Genomic DNA, 21,259 nt, shown 5'->3' with positions numbered 1-21,259 from the left:
AAACTAACCTAACTTAACCTAGCCTAATATACTTTAAGTCAAGTGTAAACCAGCTTCTATGAAAACCGGTTTCAGTCATTGTTCGAGTCAAAGTAAAATCTTACCAAGCACTATTCTAAATGCTGTTATTTTTTTCTAAGCATAACCTTCTAACAGTATGAAAGGTACTCGTGTATCATAAGCTGGCACACATTACCATAGCGATTATGCTCATATCAAATTAGTGATTAATCAAGGTTTACTTTTTCACATATTTCTTTATTGCATATGCCGTGAAAAAGGGGAAATTAACAGTAAAATCAACATCAGCTTTTGTTAAGGTATTAGAATTTTTGGATGATTTGTTAACTCCACTTATTTCTTCTAAGCATTCAACATTTTCAATTGGTGTAGCATTAGCTTTAGCGACAATTTCCACGTCATCTCTCCTGAATTTCGCGAAAATGGCTAAGTGAATATTTCGGGTGAGTATTACTGAATCTGATGGCTCCAAACGGTCATTATTAAATATTTTCTTGAGATTTTCCAAGATTATTGGTTCGCACTTACCACTTATTTTACAATGTTGTCCAGCAAAGATTATATTATTTTTATTGCACTCAAACAATTGAAAAAAATCATCGAATACTTTGATGTTCCAATTATTTTTCAGAGGGATATCAGTAATAAAAGGTCTGCACAGTAATCTTAGCACCTTCAATTTTACATGTTGTAGCCAACAAAAACTGTCTTCTTTAGGATTCTGTAGACTTCCCTTTAACTGATCATCAAATAAATCAACATTTGTCAGTACCTCAGCCATTTTCAACAAAAAATTACCATCTTCTACACATGCTGAATATATTACTCTACTCCCTAAGTAGTAACACAGTGCGATCTTCCACATACTTAGAGCCACAAGGTTTGACAGAATGACTTTCTCCTCACTTAACCTTTCTTCTAAGTCAAGCTCAATATTATTTCTGAGTTTGTTAATTTTTGCTACAACTTGATATCCTAAATTAAAATATCTTCTCTTTAGCAGATCGTTAGAGAAGTGATGTAGATAATGATTAACAAGGCGAAAATTTATCAGCTCTTCATTAGAGAGGAAACTCAAAACTTGTTCTAATAGCTCAGCTGGAAGGGAAAGAAGTGAGATATTTGAAACTTCAACAGTTAATGGGGCTATCTTTGCTACTTCCTCCGAAGCAGAGGCCTCCTGAGTAACAATTTTAACTCCTTGTTTCTCACTAACTACTTTACCAAGTTTCTCCTTAATAAATACTCGATCCTTTGTGTCCCTCACTTCTACTTCTGATGATTCTATCCTTTTTCTTTTAGTTGGGACAGGATCCTCCATTTCTTCGTGTGTTGATATATCGATTGTTATTAGTTCTTTAGTATTTATTGGTTCATCACTTCCTGTATTGGTTTCCGTGTTGTCAGTGATATTAGATTCAACCGCTGATTCATTCACCCAGTTCACTGAGTTTTAGTATTTTCATCCCTACACGCCCATTGCACAAAGATTTGACACTTTTCAAGTTTCAGACATGTCACAGATCACATAGCCTAACGGCAAGATTGGTAACTACGTGGAAAAACAAGCGTATCAAGTTCGTCGCGCTTGCAGTGACATCTAACTCTCGCTGGCAGGATAATGTAACTACTCACCAGCAGTGTAACTATCCATCTAAAGAATTCACCAATATAAGCAGTAGATCCATAGGCATAGACTAGTTACCAACATTAACAGTGTATCCATACAGCACCTTGACGTAGTTTATAAATAATATTTGCCATTAAATTCAAAATGCAAATATGATGTCCTTCTAGTAGTCCTAATTTCCTATCTTTATTCATCCGACTATTTTAAAAAATGAAATGAAATTTTTGAGTTTTACGTCCCACGGTTATGCCGGTTAGGCTAAAGGAGACGGTGATGATGAGTAATGAATGAAATGGTGGAATGAAGAAAGTGGGAGGAAACGGGAGAACCCCGAGAAAACCCACGCACACGGTGTTTGTCCACCACAAAGTTCACTTGGCGGGGGCTGGGATCGAACCCGGGACCCCACCGACTATTTTAATCGAAGGTCATATTAATAAGAGTTGAAATGTCGTTATTGTTTACCATATTCGTATAATTTAGAAATTGAAGACACTCTTTTTTCACTCTATGCTTTAAGTACGAATTCAATAAAATTCAAAGAGAAAAAAATGCTAGACTTGTCTGGCAATCGAATCTTTCCTCTACTCTTATAATGCCGGTGAGCTATCATACAATTCCAGTTCCTCCCCCATTGGCTCTTCGCTGTCCTGAACATTGAATTAGGGTTAGTCTGGACAGTATACCGATACAGTAAGCTATAGACCGGAATACGACCTCTTGTACTCTCACATTTTCATTGTTCTAAATTCATTGATTTCGTACCTACAAGAGATACAGTGAAAGAAAAATCAAACCTTTTCCCCCAATTTCTTAATAAATAAAGTTATATATATGCACAATAACACAGTTAAAATATAATACTAACACGCTTTCGATCGGAATCATATAGTATAGCTAAACATTTCCAAATTAAGGCTGCTAGAAGGTAAATATAGCTATTTAACTTTAATTAATGTTAGGTAACTATTAATACTATAGTTCTAACTATATACATTTATTAAAATTTCATTTAAAATTCTCTTATATCTTGTTTGAGTGCATTGTATTGCCCTTCTCGCAGATAATACAGGTGTTTTTACCAGCGGCGCAAATCTGTCTTCAATATTGGGTGGGTGGGGCGGGAAAGACCGTTCCCATATTTTTTTCTAAGCCATTTTCAAAATATTTATGAAGTTGAAAAACAATGCTGTGGAGGATCAGGGGAGCAGAGTTGTCTTCAACATTGGGAGGCGGGCAGATTTGAGGCTTATTCTGGGGGGACATCAATTTTATTGCACTTTCCTTTATGGCAATCGGACACAAATCATCACATTTCTCACCGAAAAACACATTTCAAATCAGATTATTGGGGAACAGTTCCCCTCTGTTTTAAGGTTGGAGGGGACATGTCCCCCTCATTTCCCCGGGATTTGCGCCAGTGGTCTTTACATTCCCAGCTCGCAGGACTGTTTATTTACTTTAAATTTCTCTGTTTTCTTAAAAAGTAATCGTTGTAGATTTTTTTAATCCTCTCTCCCTAAGTAAGAAATCAATAAATTTCCTAACAAAGCTTGCTTAAACATGTTGTGTTGAAAACTTTACCGGGAAGCGCGATGGTAAAGCGTTCACGTCTAGTGCATGGGTCTCTGGTTCGATTCCAGTTCGAGGCGAGTTAACTTTGTAGTGGACAAACACCGCGTGCATGAATGTTCTCAGGGTTCTCCCGTTTCCTCACCATTATCACCCATCTCATCATGATTGCATGCCTTGGCGAGCATTTAAGAAAAAACTTACCTGAATTTCAGTCTCACCTAAAACAGTCACTCCTTCCTTGCTGTTCCATAACTAAAAGGTTGACATTTCTGCCAGAATAAATTAAGATAACATTCAACTTGGGAAAATCTACATAGATGTAATAATTACTTTTGCGTTGCTTTGGAATCCTCTAATTCTGTGAACATTATCATGGAATGAAGCTCCTGAGCCCGTAGTGATGGAGCTCTAGTATTTGTATAACGGAGGTAAATCATGCTTAGGAGAAATTGACGATTGTAAATAAGAATCATAATTACTGCAGTTCCTTTTATTAACATTAGTACTATGCACTTATTACCCAATAACAATGCAACTTAAAAGAGCAGTCTTAATTTTACTATCTACGCCTTATTCTTTCTTTTATTTTTCATTATTCAATTTACAAATACAAAAACTTTATAAAATTGTCCACGTTTTCCACAACATCCATTTAAGCACTGATAATTTCAAAGTGGAAATAAGATTGCAATACAAATACAGATCCCATTAAATAGGATACAAATCTGTACATTTCACAAACAAATGTGTATACTCAAATATTTATAAGATGTTAAGCGTACAAAATATTACACACTTTTTAACTCAGTAAAGGATAGAAAATCATGGAAATAAACACGAAAGAAAGCAAACCATCAATTTCCATTAGAGGCAACGGTAACAAAAATGTATAAACCAATAATTACTTTTTGTTCTCAATTTTTTGATGAGTCATAAGTCTAGCAATATTCTGGTACACAGTCAGATTAACATTCAAAGTAGACCTATAGCTCTTCGAGTTAATTATCTGGAGCTACCTTCTTGCTAGTTCCTGGTTTCCACGTCGATAGCTAAATAAGAATATCATTCATATGGGGTAAAGCCCATTACGCTTAGTTTTGTAAGCAGTAACAAAGAGAATACATGCACCTACTGTATCTACAAACTTGTATAATGGTAGAAATAGGCTTGCAATCTAACGATAAATGATTAATACTGGTTACAGATTTCATACATAAAATAAAGAATATTATTTTTTGTCAATAATGAATGCTTCTGTCGTACAGACTGTACAGATACTCGCGTCTTCTATTCATGATTAAGGGACTGTGAAGTAGGTGGAGACAACCGATTTCCTTCTATTTCACACATAGCGTAGTTGAATCGGAAACATTGGTTCAAATCCTGAAGAGTGTAGTGACTGCGAGCATTAATACTGACATTCACATTGTTGTCACTATGTGATACAAGGACGTGAAGACTTAAAAGCTTCTAGGAGTAACAACAGAACAGTTATGGTTCTTGTTTCCTTCACGTGAGCGAGAACCAAAAAATAAGGTATTTGTGACTCATCGCATTCTCTCAAATGCAGAAATAAGAGCTATGACGTTTATTCCACCCAATTAATGTTCAGGTTTCTGTATAAGCTTAATGCTTCTGTTCACTTCTGATACCTGTCAAAATAAAGAGCTAATAAAAATAAATGAGATAACAAAGAGATAAAAAAGAGAATGAGATATACACCGTATATGTATTTAAATTACTTCGTGGAATTCGATTATGGTAACCTGTCTTATTTCTAAAATCATTATAATCTTAAAATATAAGATTAGCCAATATTCGCTATTTTTTATTTTAACACATCACACAAAGTAACTCTATTCGAGATTATGAGGGTGTTTAACCACTTTTGACTCATTCTATTGAACTTAGTATTGACAGAAAGTAATTAAGGACATTCATATCTACTTATGTATGCTATGAGGCGCGTCTCTTAATTATCCATATAGCCCAAACACTTCTGTTTTAGACTTTAATAACTAGTTCAAAGTGAACATACATCTGGTGTTGGAAGGTTCAAGTATCAGCAATTCTCTCATTATGTTATTCAAATTATCGGAACGATTAACCAGCTGTCGACATATAGTAGCCAAAACGTTGTAAGATTTAGAGTACGTTTGTTTTATCTTAGCACACTTCCCGCCAGTGCACTTGGTTTTCCTTTAAAGTATTTTCTTCTAGCACTCAAGTGAACGTTTTAATCCAATAGACGTCTTATTGCTTTTGTCGTGTACGTGACGTTAGTTGTCAGTCAGCTCATCAAATGAGGTCATTGCTGTTTGGCGGGTATTTGAAGTGCTCAGTTGCCACAAGCGAATAGGTGTGTTACTGTGATTTGTAAGTGGTGTCGCGTTTTGCTGTGTTTCCTAGCGTATTGTAACTGTCAACTTAACCGTGGCGTGGGAACAATGCGTTTGCAAACAGATCCACCCTATAGGCGGGAAGCGTCCCAAGATGAAACAAACGCACTCTAAAGCAATTCCATAGGAGATGGTCACACCAGTCATACAGACTTAACTTGTCTTCGCCTAACTTCTACATATTTGATCCAATGAAGGAAATCTTATTGGACAGAAGAACCCTCTACCAACAGGAATAACGGGTAAAAGTCTCGGCTCATCTCGATAATAAGCGTATTTCATTACAATTCTTCGGAAGAGTTTAACTTGAAGATTTAGAATTATAACGAAATTTCAGGGACTGGTAAAGAAAAATCATGTTCTTCCAGAATACAGAAGCTTATAGTCAGGTGGCAAATATCTGCTGCCGTAGCAGAAGACTAAATAGAAAATAGAACATTAAACTTCAGTCCATACTCTACAGTTATCAAAATTCAATCAGTCACATCAGAACTGAAATAGTGATATATGGGTGTATGGTAATTATATTCTGTACTTACAACCAGTAGTGTGTAGTTTGGTATATGTTGGAATTATTTATCCTTTTCAGCACCGAAGCTATATGAGGCGCAGACCTACATTGGAAGGTGAAAACCGAACAAACATAATGTGTTCAAGTTTCAAATCTTTTCCATGGGAATAGAACACAGTACTCATCACGTAATCGAATAGACCAACAGGCAAGCCAATTTCAACTCTAGATTTCAATACGTGTTGAAAGAAATGAATTGCGAGGAAGTGAACGAAATCTAGCGACGAAGATAACAGCGTTTTTCGAAATCGTTTTAAATACTAAAATTTAATTCCAGACGCAATAAAAAGGGTAATTGGTAACTTCCCATTGCAAATAATCCAGCTTTCAATATTTAGTTTTGGTGGATAATTATGTGCCAACAAAATAAAACAAAAGAAACATATGGGACTAGGATAGGAATTGAAAATAGTATCCATCTTATCGTGCCGGTGCGATAACTAATTCACTACTCAACTAGTCCTGGATCATAAACACACAAACTTTTAAATATCACTTTCACCGTAACAGTAAACCGCAGACCATAGTCCGAGTCTCAACTCCGTTCCCCTACTTCGAAATTCTATTGCCCCCTCCTTTCTGATAAATCACAGTACATCCCGGTGGATAATGAACCAAAGACTTCAATGTATTTCACTTAAAACTGATTTTAAGAACGAGATTAAAAAGCATAATATGTTTGTAACCTCATCGTCAAAAGTGCCTTTACATCGCCGTGACGGGTATGTGACCGCGCAGTACTCTAAGGAAGGGATACTTGCATCAGGGGCAGATCCAGGACCGATTTCTGGGGGGGGGGCGGTGGGTTGTCATGCTGCTACTTTTAAGGGCTTCAAACTTTGGGATGGGTTTTATTTATATATATAAAATAAGAAAGTTTCCTCTTCTGAGGGGGAACGGTCCCTTCCTGGATCCGCCCCTGGCTTGCATAAGAATTTGTGATTAATTTTGAAGAGTTTTTGACTAAGGAAATAACGTAAGTATAGGGAGTAAAGACACAGATTTGAAGCATCAGTGCACTGTCATCTCTGAAAAGATTTCTATTCTCAGTTTTTCAATTTGTATGTTGAGTTAAACACCACATCTATCACTGATTGCGTAGATCATCTTACTTTTTAAAATTGCCTCTGCAGCTTATTTGTCCCTTCATTAATCTCTAGACATGATGTAAATAGAAGGGAAAGAAAGAGAGACATCTGTAAGATGTATGTAATTCACTAATAGACTATAGGGACCGACTGAGCTAATTACTGCTACTAGCGCTTTTAACTCTTTAGGAATTTACAACGACATGTGCGGAGGACACTTTTCTAAGTCCTAAATCTGTGCGTGAATTATTTAATTTTCCTCACTGTAATTATTTGAGAATGGAAACTGATTACGCTGAACGTGAATATGTTTTGCTGTCATTAAACGTTTGGCCGTAATAAATGTAAAAAAGGTTCTTATTATTATAAAAATATATAAGTATTTATTCCGTGTATAGAACAATATAATACGGTAACTAAGCTACATCATAATCACTAATGCCCGCAGGACTTTTTCCAACTGGGGGGGGGGCAAAAGACCGTTATAGAGTTTTTCGTTTTATTCTATATATATATATATATATATATATATATATATATATATATATATATATATATATATATATATATATATATATATATATATATATATATATATATATATATTAAGTTAAGAGTCATAACATTTATCATTGATAGCCTATATCGCCTTTCCTCGCTGTAGCCTATTAGTCAGAACATTCATCTCCAGACATGACGTCGAGAGAAGAGAAAGAAAGAGATATGAACAGTGGAGTAACTAATTTTACTGCGCCCTGGATCGATCGATCATCGACTTACTCATACCCGCCCCTGCCCCAAGCATTTCAGCTGCTGCGTTATATATACGGTTCCATGTCAGAAGAGCCAAACAAAAGGACAAAGACAGAAAGGCCAGAGTCGAAAGTGCCCCGGTCAAAAGGGCCCCACGTCAAACGGGCACTGGTCGAAAGGGGCCCCGCTACAAAAGGGCCCGAGTCAAATCGGCCCCACGTTAAAATGGCCCGGGTCAAAAGGCCTCCACAACAAAAAGACCCGAAACAAAACGCCTCTCGTAAAAAGTGACCGATTCAAAAGGTGCCTCGCTACAAAACGGCCCGAGTGAAAACGGCCCCAGGACAAAATGGTCTCCGCAACAAAAGGGCAGGAGTCAAAAGGGCCCGAATAGAAATAACCTCTTGGCAATGAACCCATTTCTCCCAGTGCTCTCGCCATTGTTGGAATCACTTCTGGAACGCAGTTTTTGAAATGTTGAGCAACCGTGACGTCGCATTGCGCATGATGCCTTCTTTTGACTCATCAAAAGTGCCGGGTTAAAGAGTCCCGTGACAAAATTGCCCGAGTCAGAAGGGACCTGCCTCAAACGAGCCCGGGTCAAATGGGGCCCCGCTACAAAAAGGCCCGAGTCAAAAGGTCTCCGAAACAAAATGGCCCGAATCAAAACGCCTCATAAAAAGGGCCCGGGTCAAAAGGACCCCACGACAAAAGAATCCGAGTCAAAAGGCCCTGCGTCAAACGAGCCCGAGTCGAAAAGAGTCCCGCAACAAAAGTGCCCGAGTCAAACGGGCCTGCGTCAAAAGGTCTCCACAACAAAAGGGCCCGAGTCAAAAGGCCCGAATCAAAACGCCTCTCATCACAAGGGCCCGGGTCAAAAGTTCTCCGCAACAAAACGGCCCGAGAACCGCTTGTTAACACAACGCAAAAATTTGCGATTTAGGTGGTGATAATAAACAATTATAATGACTGTCTGCATTTTTGCGTTACGTTACTATACTCAGAATTTTTGCCAAGATTGGTACGGAATGACACCCAACGTCAGTAACAGAGGCGACTCTTGAGGGAAGTGACATTGGTAAAATTAACATTTTACGAATGCAATCCACGAGTAGTTAACTGCGCAAAGGTATGATGGAATTTCATTTACAGCGAAAAACATTAATGGTCTCGAAACAAAAATTCAAACAAAACACATCAAACCAATTTTTGTTCATTGATATGCATATTATGATGATTATACTTATTATTATATTACTTTTATTATTATTATCATTAATAATAATAACAATATACAAGATCAGTGGTAGTCCATGCCTTCAAACCAGTATATGCCACTGCTTGAAACTATGAACTCTACATTAACATCGGTCGTCTATCGATCATTTTATGTTACTCCCTCCCACTCTCCCAAGGTGTGCAGAGGTGTCTTACCCCTTACCCCAAAGCATGGAAAGCAAACAATATTTTCGCAAACACAGCCAGGACCAGAGAGGAAGTGACACAGAACCAGGGGCGGATCGATAACGGACTTCTGGGGGGCGGTGGGTTGTAATACTGCTACTTAGATCTACTTTTAAGAGCTCCAAACTCTGGGATGGCTTTTATTTATATATAAAATAAAGTTTCATCTTTGCCCCAATCGTCCCCCTGGATCCGCCCCTGCCTGTTCACAAGTCCTAAAGCTTTGAGAAACAGAAATTGGAAGAACTTGTGAAATCCAGAGTCGTATCTTTTATAGCTTGTAAAGTATTAGACTAGTAATTTTGAGAAATAGGCCACAGATATCACTACCTCTTTTAATCATAGTTCCCCAATTGCCTCTCAATGCTGAATCTACATCGAAAATTCGACGCTCCCTCTAGGACTTGAACTCCAGAACCATGAACACTAAAGATACAGTCCTCTACACAGGCATACATTATTTGAAGAATTTTTGAAATTGAAACTAGCAGGAGAGAGATCACTTGTTGAACTAAATCAATGAATGAACGTAAATCCCGTCACGAATATCTCCATAAATAGTATATGACTAGTACGTACCACTTTCAAGCGGCTATCTAAGCAAAATGTGAGATAAACCCATGTGTTTCTTTCATGCTAAAAAAAAAACAAATAAAACCTACAATGTTCATTAAGTAAATTGCGGAGTAACGTTCAACAAACTATGTATTCTGACGTAAGATACTGAACATTCATATATACCTTACGTTGACTATGAACAGGGGCGGATCCAGGACCGACTTCTGACGGGTTGTCATACTCCTACTTTTAAGGGTTCCAAACTTTGGGATGGGTTTTTTATTTATGCAAAATAAGAAATTTTCCTCTTCTGGGGGGGCGATCGCCCCCCCTGGATTCGCCCCTGCACAAAACGCACACAGCTCGCTGTATAGCTACAAGAGACCCATGGGTAATTGTAGTTGCCCTCTTGTTACAACGCGTCCAGTAAAGGCGCACCTATCAAGGTCAGTTCCGGCAGTAGAACACGCAGTTGACTGTTAGAAACCAAGTGCAGCATGCAACTAGTACCTCCTGTTTACTTTTCACGAATATTTGTCACCTTCATGCGCACAGGTCACGTATTGCGTAATTTAATTGACATGCTGTGTCAAGTATATATGCCCTAAAAAGAAATGAGTACTCAAAAGGCAAAAACATGTAACTATATTTCTTTTCCTTTTTCTATTAGCCAGTAGAAGTTTGTATGACTGTTTCAACATCCTTGTAGTTTGCTTAGGATTCACTTCCTCTTTTTAGTTGAGCTTTTGGTTATGAATACCACCGCGACAAGCCGTGGTTCTTATGATAGTGGCATATTTTCGGAAATAATAAACGTAGACTCCGATGCTTTTGAAACGGACGATAAATGTAGTTTGTAGGAAGATTCTAGCATCAATTTATGTGACAAACATACCTCTTTCTATTTAAAAATATTGTTTGGTATACAATATGCGGCATTCAAGATGGCTGCCATAATGTACACTAAATCATTTAACGCAGTTTCTACACCAATGCCAAATTGTAACATTTCATTTTCCTCCATCTGTGCGTCTCTTTGTTACTGCCCTATCATGATACATTTTTCTATTACATACATATGTTAAACATAGCACACTCTCTCAAACAGATGATGTGTCAAAAATGATTCACATTCTCATTTGTGGGAATATTCAAGCCTAAGCTGAAGTGTAAAATCATAACCTTTTCCATTTAAAACAATATTGTGTGATATGCTTAGGCTTGAATACACGAATTCAAGATACTTTCCATGGTGACCACAATCCAAATCAATGCAGTTTTTGCAATAATACCAATTGTATGTAACATTTATTTTTCCTCCGTCGACGCATGCCCTTTATATTGTTCTGTCCCAATACTTTTCACTAATCCTGTATATAGATCCACATGTCTTCTCACAGTAAAATTAATCTAATCTTTTTCACAGAATATTTTTATACTATACTTTGATCCAGGGGTAAAAATGGAATTTTAGAACTAAGTGGAAAGTCAGCAATAGATAAAGTTGGATTGGGCTATGTCACGAGAAAACCAACTTCGAAATACGAGAGTGCAAGCAAACTTTCATGGAGAACGACTTAAGCGATAGCGATTGTTGCAGAACAATCAACAAGCAAACAAAACTAATATCACCATTCAATTTTGCTATTTGTTACTAATAACCACAGATATTTTTCCTTCTTTTCACAAACACTTCAACTTACTAAGGGGACACTATCCTCTTGTGCATGCCTCATCTCCACTCTTGCTTTGATCTCAAGCTTTTTACCCGTGGAACCTATTTACCGGGCCCTTTTGACCCGGGCCATTTCTGACTTGTGCCTTTTTGATGCGGGGCCCTTTCAACCAGGGCCGTTGACTCATGGTCGTTCTTATTCGTGCCCTTTGGTAGCGGGACCCCTTTTGACCCAGATCCGTTTGATGCAGTTCCCCTTCAACTCGGGCCCTTTTGACGCAGCGCCCTTATGACTCGGGCCCTTTCTTCGCGGAGTCATTTTACCTGGGCCCTTTCGACGCGGGGCTGGTTTGACTCGTGCCCTTTTGAAGCGGACCCTTTTGTCGTGGAACTCTTTGGACCCGGGTCCTTTTGATGAGGAGCGTTTTGATTTGGCCCTTTTGTTGCGGAGACCTTTTGATAAGGTCACTTTTGACGCGGGGCCGTTTGACACGGGCCTTTTTTAGTTGGCCCCCTCTTGACCGGGGCCCGTTTGACGCAATTCCCTTTTGACTAGGGTCCATTTGTCGCGGAACAATTTTGACCCGGGCCCTTTTGATGAGTCAAGCGGTGTAAAGTAAAACATTTTTAAAAAATTTATATTTGCATGAGATACCGTTATCACTGCAATCGACAACTGGTACTTCAGTACAAAGAGAACGTTACACAAACGTGCAGTCTTAAGATACTTTTTAACATGTATATGAATTGTCCAATTCAAAATTGATTATACTGAATCTAATTGTCTCTTTCTCAAACCAAAGGCCGTGGGGGTCTCTCATAATTTGTAAATGAGAGATACTGGCGACCATCATTTTTTGATTGTCGAGTGCATCTGATTTTGAAATTTTGCACCCTGGGTTAGTACATGTTTTTATATTTGATGAATAATATTTACTATGTTATTTCGTTGGTTGGATCAGGGCATAATGTCCCTTTCAACATCTATTCAATATGAGACATGCACCTCTGCTTAACATGGAATTAGAACCACATGAGCTCACCGGGAGTGGAACCCGGGTCTCCCGTCTTGAAGTTGTGTACACGCTTGATGACAAAGGAATACTGATATACAGATACGTATCAATTCAATGGAATACCTGAAAAAATGTAACTTACTAGATTACTATAGGGCTGCACTACTTTTCGCCCTTAGAACAGCTCTGATGTGACTTAATGGAGTCATAGATGAGGTGATTATCAAGAGTGGAATACTGCATCATTCTGCGTGTAGTTCTCTCTACGTCGGACGGTATTAGTCCATTATTCGGCGGGCCAGGGGTATTGTTCAATTTCATCTACATGTTCCTCAAATCACGACCCAACAGCTTCAGCTGTATGAATGGGCGCATTATCATCCTGGAATATGGCATAATTGACCGGAAACACCATCCCACGCATAGGATACAAACGGTCCCCCAAAATCGGATCATAATCACAGCAAGGGCGAGACCGGTAAGCGTCAACATAGAACCCCATAAAAGCCAAGATATTGCCTCCCACATGGTCACAAAGTGTCCATCATGATTCATGGTTGGGTGGAGACACTGCATATTATACGCTTCTCTGGTGTCTGACCACATAAACACGATCGTGATTTGAAATATAATGAACGAAGACTCATCCAACCATATCACACGTTTCCAGACATCAGCAGTCAATGCTGCATATTCGCGTCAACATAGGCGTGTGCTAAAGCTTTATGGTCCCTTATCAACAGTTTCAGTTGTGCAACAAACACATTATGTCCCTATCATGCAATTCGGGGCGGAATGATTTCGACATAGGCTGTGAGAACTGGTGCTCACAGCCTTGGGTCACTTTCATCACAGTCGAACGACAGTTCTAAGTGACAATCAGCTTTAATGTTCGGCAGTGCCTGTAACAGGGGGCTTCATTCCAACCTCTGTTCTTTTTTGCTAACGTGTTTTTGCCATGAGTTTTGTTGGCAGTAATAATCTTAGGCACTGATCCTCACAATACACTCAACATATATAGCACTTTCGTTACACCAACAATTTGGCCTCATTGGAAATAAGAGGCTAACTATTTTACACTATCACTGTCTGTTCAGATCGCTGCACACTGCTATTCTATTGCTCTTCATAAAAGTTTCCCCTAACACATCACCAGCATCTTGAAGCCTCTTCTATCAGTAAACAGAAAAAAGTCTTGCATTTATTTGTTGAATTTTCAGTTCTTTTTCTAGCACTAAACTTATATCAGACGTGAACTGATAGTTCTTGAATCAGAACAACCAGAAATCTGACCAAGAAATCCTAGCGGTGCAACAAAAGTGCGTTCGCTACCTACTACTCCAGCTCGTGAGCTGAAGATCTTTTTCAATTTAATGTTGCATAATTATACATCAAGGCTAAAAGAGACGGTGGATGATAGTAGAATGACAAAACGGGAGATTACCGAGAAAAGCCATAAGCATGATGTTTGTCCACTCCAAAGTCCATTTGGCTGGGCTGGATCGAGCCAAATACCCCATGCGCCACAGGTGAGAGATCTACTACTGAACCACTCATTCCCCGAAACAAGTTATTGTATATGATATTACAGATTCACATTTTAACATTACCGTCGCAAAGAAACTTTCACAAAATCAATTTAAACCAAAAATACCCACAAGGACTCATGTGGATTTTGTTTTTCAAAGCCTGATGAATACTATGTTTTTTTAAAAACAAAATTCGTTTCAAATTAATTAAGTAGTAGTTATATTTCTTCATTAAGTTGCTTGAACGAGTGGATTGTTTCCGTGAACTAGCTGGAAACATGCAAAGCCCGATCCCTAACAAATAACACGAAGACTTAGGACTCCTGTCAGAGAACATGTGTTATTTACACTAAATTTTGTTTAAAATACATAAGTTTATCTAACCTAATTTGTAAGCATTAGTTCTATCTGTACTTGTTTTTGCACACTTTTTTTAAATCAACTTTTTGCATTTCACGTAACCTCCATTAGTACCAAGCTAAAGCAACAATTCTCTCACTTCTTGACAGTACTGTCATATAACCATTATAGGTACCGGTATTATGTTCCATGTACTCTTTCAGTACTAGGTCATATTTGAAGATAAATAACGCTCAGAGAGAAACAGAACGTCTTCTGTCTTAGGGAATGACTTTTGGTTGCTGAAATTCTTCGGTTCCCCTTACCTTACAGGTATGACATATGCGTAAATTATATATAAGGAGTGTTCAAAAAGAAATGAGCTGAAGGCTGTAATGTTCACACCGGTGATAGAATGATATTATTATTATGCGTGTAACAAATAGGTGTTTCGACAAGAGAGCGGAAGTTCACAACCCGCGGCTAGAATCACGTGTACAAGCCACGCAGCGACGGAAATACGCTAGTTGACTCCCGGGGCAAGAACTCGCCTTAGATCCTCCCTGACCAATCAAACCAAACCACTGTCCCAAATATTTGCCCAATTTTGCGACTTTCCAATCTGGCGCCCGGGGCATATAAATAGTATATTACCTCTAATTTCCATATGCTAATTTGCAACACTCCAGCAGTACGATTGCTTCTAGACTAGGGATGGCCACAACCGGTTCCTGGCGGAACCGGTTTTCGGGTCTGAACAGATCTGGTTCCGGAACCGGTTTTTCGGTTCCAAGTCTGGAACCGGTTTTTCGGATCCAGGTCCGGAACCGGTTCTTTAAATCCAGGTAGGAACCGGTTCTGAAAATCAGATCTTCAAGAACCGGTTCCGTGGAACCGAAAATTTGTGACCATCCCTACGCTAAACCCGAGCTGCTGGCAGGCTGTGAACAGTGTGCTAGATGAAATGATGGAATCGACAGGCAGGCGCCTTTGTGATGGACAAACATCGTGTGCGTGGTTTCCTTGAAGTTCTCCCGTTTCCTCCCACTTTCTTCATTCCACCATTACATTCATTACTCATCATCACCGTCTCCTTTAGCCTAACCGGCATAACCGTGGGACGTAAAACTCAAAGATTTGATTTCATTCTTTGACAGGCAGGCGCCCAGGCGGCGGCCGCTTGTTATATTTGGCTAAATAAACTGGGTAACTGGCAAACTCATTGGCTAAATAGGCAAACTGGCCAACTCATTTGGCTAAACACCCACTGGTGGACCAACATTTTTTTGTGGGGGCACAAGCGGGTCTGGGCGGGGAGGGCACAAGCGCATGGTCCTCTTTGCAGTGTTTTGAAGGTGAACTCTGTGCCTCCTTTGGGGGTTTTACGGGTCTTTGGGGGCTTTCGGATCAAGGTCTGGAACCGGGTTTTCAGATCCAGATCTGAAACCCGTTCCCAAGATCCGGTTCTGGAACCGGGTTTTTGGATCCAGGTCTGGAACCGGTTTCTAAGATCCGGTTCTGAAACCGGGTTTTCGAATCCAGGTCTGGAACCGGTTCCTAAGATCCGGTTCTAGAACGGGGTTTTCGGATCCATGTCCGGAACCGGTTCTGAAAACCGGATCTCCGAGAACCGTTCTGAAAACCGGATCTCCGAGAACCGGTTCCTCGCGGAACCGGAACTTTGTGGATATCCCTATTCTGGACAATATGAGTCATTTTGCCCAGAAAATGCATTTGCAGCAATAATAATTGTGCTCCCAATTCAAACTTGCCGTTACAAAATGCAACTTCTCAAGGTACTAACAATACAGTTTAATCAAACGCAGGGTATATATGTAATTACTTTTTATATGTCTTCTTCACTGGTCAAATGGCTCACATGCACACCTTTAATGCACATGTTCCTCGGTTCGACTTGCGATAGAAGTACATTCAATGAGTTAAGTTGATTTTCTGCTTAACTCCCGTGCAGCAGCGAGGCTACATGAGACATTGACATATTGATTAACGTGGAATCCAAACCACATGAGCTCCCGCCTGAAATCGAATCCTAATCTTCCAGGAAGTACATTGAAATATAAACGCATTACGTTGGTTCAAATTCCACCTTAAATTGAAGGTCTGAATCTCATATAGTTTCAGTAATGGGTTTGTGTATAGCCCGCTCCCCCCAGTTCTTTGTCACCGGAACTGGTAGACTCACTACTACTACTACTATTATTATTATTATCACTACTACTACTATTACTACTACTACTACTACTACTACTGCCGGTAATAGTAGTACTACTTCTACTACTTCTATTGTACTTATATAGAGAACAGAACCCAACCAACCCCTGCGGAACTTCTAACCCGTTCCTACTACTAGTACTACTACTACTATTGCTATTAAATACTACTACTACTACTACTACTACTACTACTACCGCTACTACTACTACTACTACTATCACTACTACCGCTACTACTACTACTTATACTAAAGCTTCCTTATCACAAGAATTACATCTTACATCTTTATAACATGCGATTCCGATTCATTATGAACTAATATGAATCGTTAGAATCACTATGATTCGTTAAAAATCACTGGGGGGAGCAGGCTATACTCAATCCCAGTACTGAAAGGGACACTAAAGTATAATTCAACTAAACGAAGATTTTAGATTGGTTCACCTATTCTTAATCTGTACATGAAGGTGTAACAGGACTCATTTTGTAGTTCCACAGCTTTTTTTGGTTAAATTTACACTTATCTTTCACTCTGCTCTTATACAAACATGTTAAGTATTGCTAAATTTATGTATATATAACGAAAAAAGTTCAGTCAGCCATATATAGGCCTACGTGTATCTTTGCTACTCAATTACTTCGTTAAACACACAGAACCTAAATCCAACAAAATTTTAATTTTAGATAAAAGTTAGTAAAACTATTATTTGTGAATATTGATATTCGAACACTGAAACTTTTAACTATTTACCCTATAATGTTATAATGTAACAAACCTATTTTCTGGAAAATACTAAAACATGTAGCAGGACTTCTTTCCAATCGGTAATGACACAGCCGCAAGTCATCCATACTGCTTTAAAGAATGTCACATACACAATACAACAAGCAACATATTATAAAATAAGCGGATATTTAATTATAAATATGAAATCAATTGTAAACACATTGAAACAAGACGGCTCAAGAAATACAAATATAACTTCTCACCAAAAGTCGTATCTTCGAATCGGTTCTTATCAGAAAAAGATGGACACATTCTTAAACAAGTGAATATCAGCATGCGAGACGGAGCGACACTATCGACATCTATCTCTCGCAGTGAAAGTTATGAACTAAAACAGTGTACTTCCGGATTCCCTTTGACTGTCACAGGCCTGGACATGTTTATAACGTTAAGTATCACAGTTCTTGTAAATATTCTTCTTCTTCTTCTACTTTCGGATTTTTAAGGTTATAGTCGCAGCTATAAAGCAATGTCGACCTTATCGCTAAAAATTTTTCAGTAGTGTAATTGATTTAAACGTTACAGTATGAACCGTAACCAAAATTGTCCGTCAACGAGAACGAATAGCCAGCTCAAACTAAAATTGCTAACATTAAAAACTGTAGGAATTAATGGATGAAAGTGCCGCTAGACACATGTAAATTGTTCTAAGTATCCTAAAGATTGTATCAAACTATTAAAAATGTGTACTGGTTTAATTTTGGCGCACAACTAGAAATAATTCTTGAAAAAATATAATTATTTCGCTAATTTCCTCCTTATTGTCCCGTATAAGGTTTTCACTGGGTGACATGAAAATATCTCATTTGGCATAGATAAAATTCAAGGGGACCACAAGAAGTAATTGTTGAAGAATTGCAATTCTTTTACGATTTGGTATAAATACGACTTCCGGATGTAGGCCTACGGCATGGCATAAAAACTAATGTGCTGAAAACACAAATCAACCTGTGTTAGTTGGCCACTAAAAAGCACGAATGCTATCTAACCGAGTCAGGGTAATGCGAAACTGGTTGTGGTCAGGGCGGTAGCGCTAGGGTGCGTCCGTAGGGAGTAGGCGCGTCAGCGATGTTGAGTATGCACGTAAGCAAAGGAAGTAAAAAGAAGTGAGTTGTGGCAATGATATGAGTTTCAATAGCACTTGTCATGGTTTCATACTGTAACGTTCAACTTGTAAACATAAAATACAGGCTCTGTACAAGTGCAGAAATATACCGCGTGTGGAAAATGGCATCTAATAGAGTCACCTTTCATAATCACTCACTTATTTTATAATCACTCATTTCTTAATTTTAAAAAATCTCAAAAAAGTTTTCTTGCTAAAAATGCGTATAAAAGGTGTTGTTACGTTATGTCATATTGAGTTGACACTGTTTTTTTATGTAGTGATCAGAATAGATTAAATCTGTATTCAAACATGTTATTTCTCGAAAGTATTCAATGTGTTTAGCACAGAATCAAATTAATTTCAGGGGTCCTAGATGAGGAATGCATACTAATGTAGTCTCTCTAAGAAGCCATATTGGCATGGTTATATGAAAATTATTAGTGCTTAAACACAGAGTTAAATTAATTTTAAGAGATTAAGAATGCGGAATAAATTGTATTGAAATCTTTGTTTCAAGCCATATTGGCATGGTTATATGAAAATTATTAGTGCTTAAACACAGAGTTAAATTAATTTTAAGAGATTAAGAATGCGGAATAAATTGTATTGAAATCTTTGTTTCAAGCCATATTGGTATCCTAAAATAAAAAGATATTCTCAGCGTTTTAATACAGAGCTGAATTAATTTCTAAGGACCTAAATAGAGAAATGTATTCTAGTGCAATGTTTATTGGGAAACAATTGGAACGTTTTCAATGTTTACCTGGAAATTAAGTCAGAAAACGACCATTAGAAGGACAATATTTATATGGATCTCGCAAAAATAGGAATATAAAGTAGAAACTATATACAGGGGTGGGACAAAAAAATTTAAAACGTTTGCAAAAGTGTGAAAATCATACCTAGTACGGTATGCGGCCTCATTTTGCGTCCAAAACAGCTTGGATCCGACTGGAATGGACGTATACAGCTCCTGAATCGTGGTGTGTGGAATTTCATACCATTGTTCCTCCAAAACATGCTCAAGTTCTTAAGGGATGCTGGTGGAGGGTTATGAGACCGAACACGCCTTTCTAACTCAGACCGCAATGGCTCAATGATGTTCAGATCTGGCGATTGTGGGACCCAGGGAAGGTGTTATAGCTCCTGGTCATGCTCCTTAAAACATGATTTCACCTTTTTGCAGCGTGACAGGGTGCCAAATCATCTTGGTAGATGCCATCTCCATCAGGGAACAATATTTGGAACATGGGTAGAACATGGTCCCCCAAAATGGCTTCATACGCCTTAGCATTCATCATCTCATGCAGGGCTATGATGGGACCTGCAGAAAATCACGATATCACTGCCCATACTATAACAGAACCACCCCCATGCTTTACAGTTGGGAGCAGACAGTCTGTATCATAGGCCTGCGATGGTTTTCTCCATACGTAAACACGACCGGTTGTTGGAAACAAGGTGAAGGTCGATTCCCCGGACCACATTACATGTTTCCACTGCTCATGAGTCCACGCCTTGTAGTCCTTGCACCACTCGATACGCCTCTTCGCATTTACTGCTATTACCAGGGGTTTGGTGATAGCGGCCCTGCCATGAATTTTCATTTTATGAAGTTCCCGTCGCACTGTTTTCGATTAAACCGGGTTCTATAGGCCGGAATTGAGTTCAGACGTAATTTTCATTGCATTGGTTTTCTTTTTAGCTGCTACAATCCGTTTTAATGCCCTCCGGTCCCTATCTGACAGGATTGGCTTTCGACCACTGTTGTGCTTTGCAGACGTCGTTTGCCCATGAATTGTGTATGCCCTCGTGACACTGGACACAGTGTCTCTCGATACCCCAACAATGTTCGCCACTGTTGCCACTGAAGCTCCAACCAGACGAGCGCCAACGATCATGCCTCTTTGGAAGTCTGTCAGGTCGCCCATTTTACCGCACCACTTTCACACCATGACACACATGTTAACTGGTTACTGCTGACGAAAGAGAAAGGTCCACATGACACATTGAAAACAAACAACGATCGGCTATCGCAACACGTGTTGTACAGTGGAGGGTCAAACTTACGTGTTTTTAGATTGTTTTGTCTACCCGTGTATAGTTGGCTAAGGATAGAAGTCAATGGAGATTTTCTGTGAATACAGCATTAAACGTTTGGATTCCACAGGCCATAGAGCTAAATATTATATCTCCGAGAAGGTAGATATCAAATTATGGGCAATTCACAGTAGGGCCTACTTTTAAACTTCGACGACTCAGCGTAATTATTCAATTAATTATATATTTATATGCATAATTACTCATTATTTAACCATATTTATGTTTACTATTATGATCAATTATTAACCGCTTAACGGTCGAATTTATTTTAGAGAAACGTCCCAAAAAGGTCATATTTTTTTATTTCATATTTTAAATCTATCATAAATGCGTGCTAACACGATCTATTTTAATTGTCATTCAGAACCAAATTTTGAAAGTTATAACCTCTCAAAATACTACTTCTGG

The 21,259-nt window shown here is 38.6% G+C and overlaps 1 protein-coding gene and 1 long non-coding RNA gene across 6 annotated transcripts in view; one reads left to right on the top strand and one right to left on the bottom strand.

Moving 5' to 3' along the window:
• The window catches only part of LOC145690064 (uncharacterized), a 1,134,032-nt gene that overhangs the window by 222,263 nt on the left and 890,510 nt on the right, over positions 1–21,259 (top strand). The gene's annotated exons all lie outside the window — the stretch shown is intronic.
• The window catches only part of LOC145690066 (uncharacterized), a 905,981-nt gene that overhangs the window by 380,091 nt on the left and 504,631 nt on the right, over positions 1–21,259 (bottom strand). Inside the window, exons 1-2 of one of the 4 annotated variants that reach the window (XR_014132164.1) lie at positions 17,844–18,221; positions 3,711–4,878 (exon numbers count right to left, since the gene is read on the bottom strand). The exons of 2 other annotated variants lie outside the window; for them this stretch is intronic. This is a non-coding gene — a long non-coding RNA (uncharacterized LOC145690066). One more of the 4 variants, XR_014132161.1, reaches the window with a different exon arrangement.

Source organism: Thermobia domestica, chromosome 7 (assembly GCF_964235325.1).
Source record: "Thermobia domestica chromosome 7, izTheDome1.hap1.1, whole genome shotgun sequence".
Classification (NCBI taxonomy): Eukaryota; Metazoa; Arthropoda; class Insecta; order Zygentoma; family Lepismatidae; genus Thermobia; species Thermobia domestica.
This window is presented reverse-complemented; position numbering and strand designations above follow the sequence as displayed.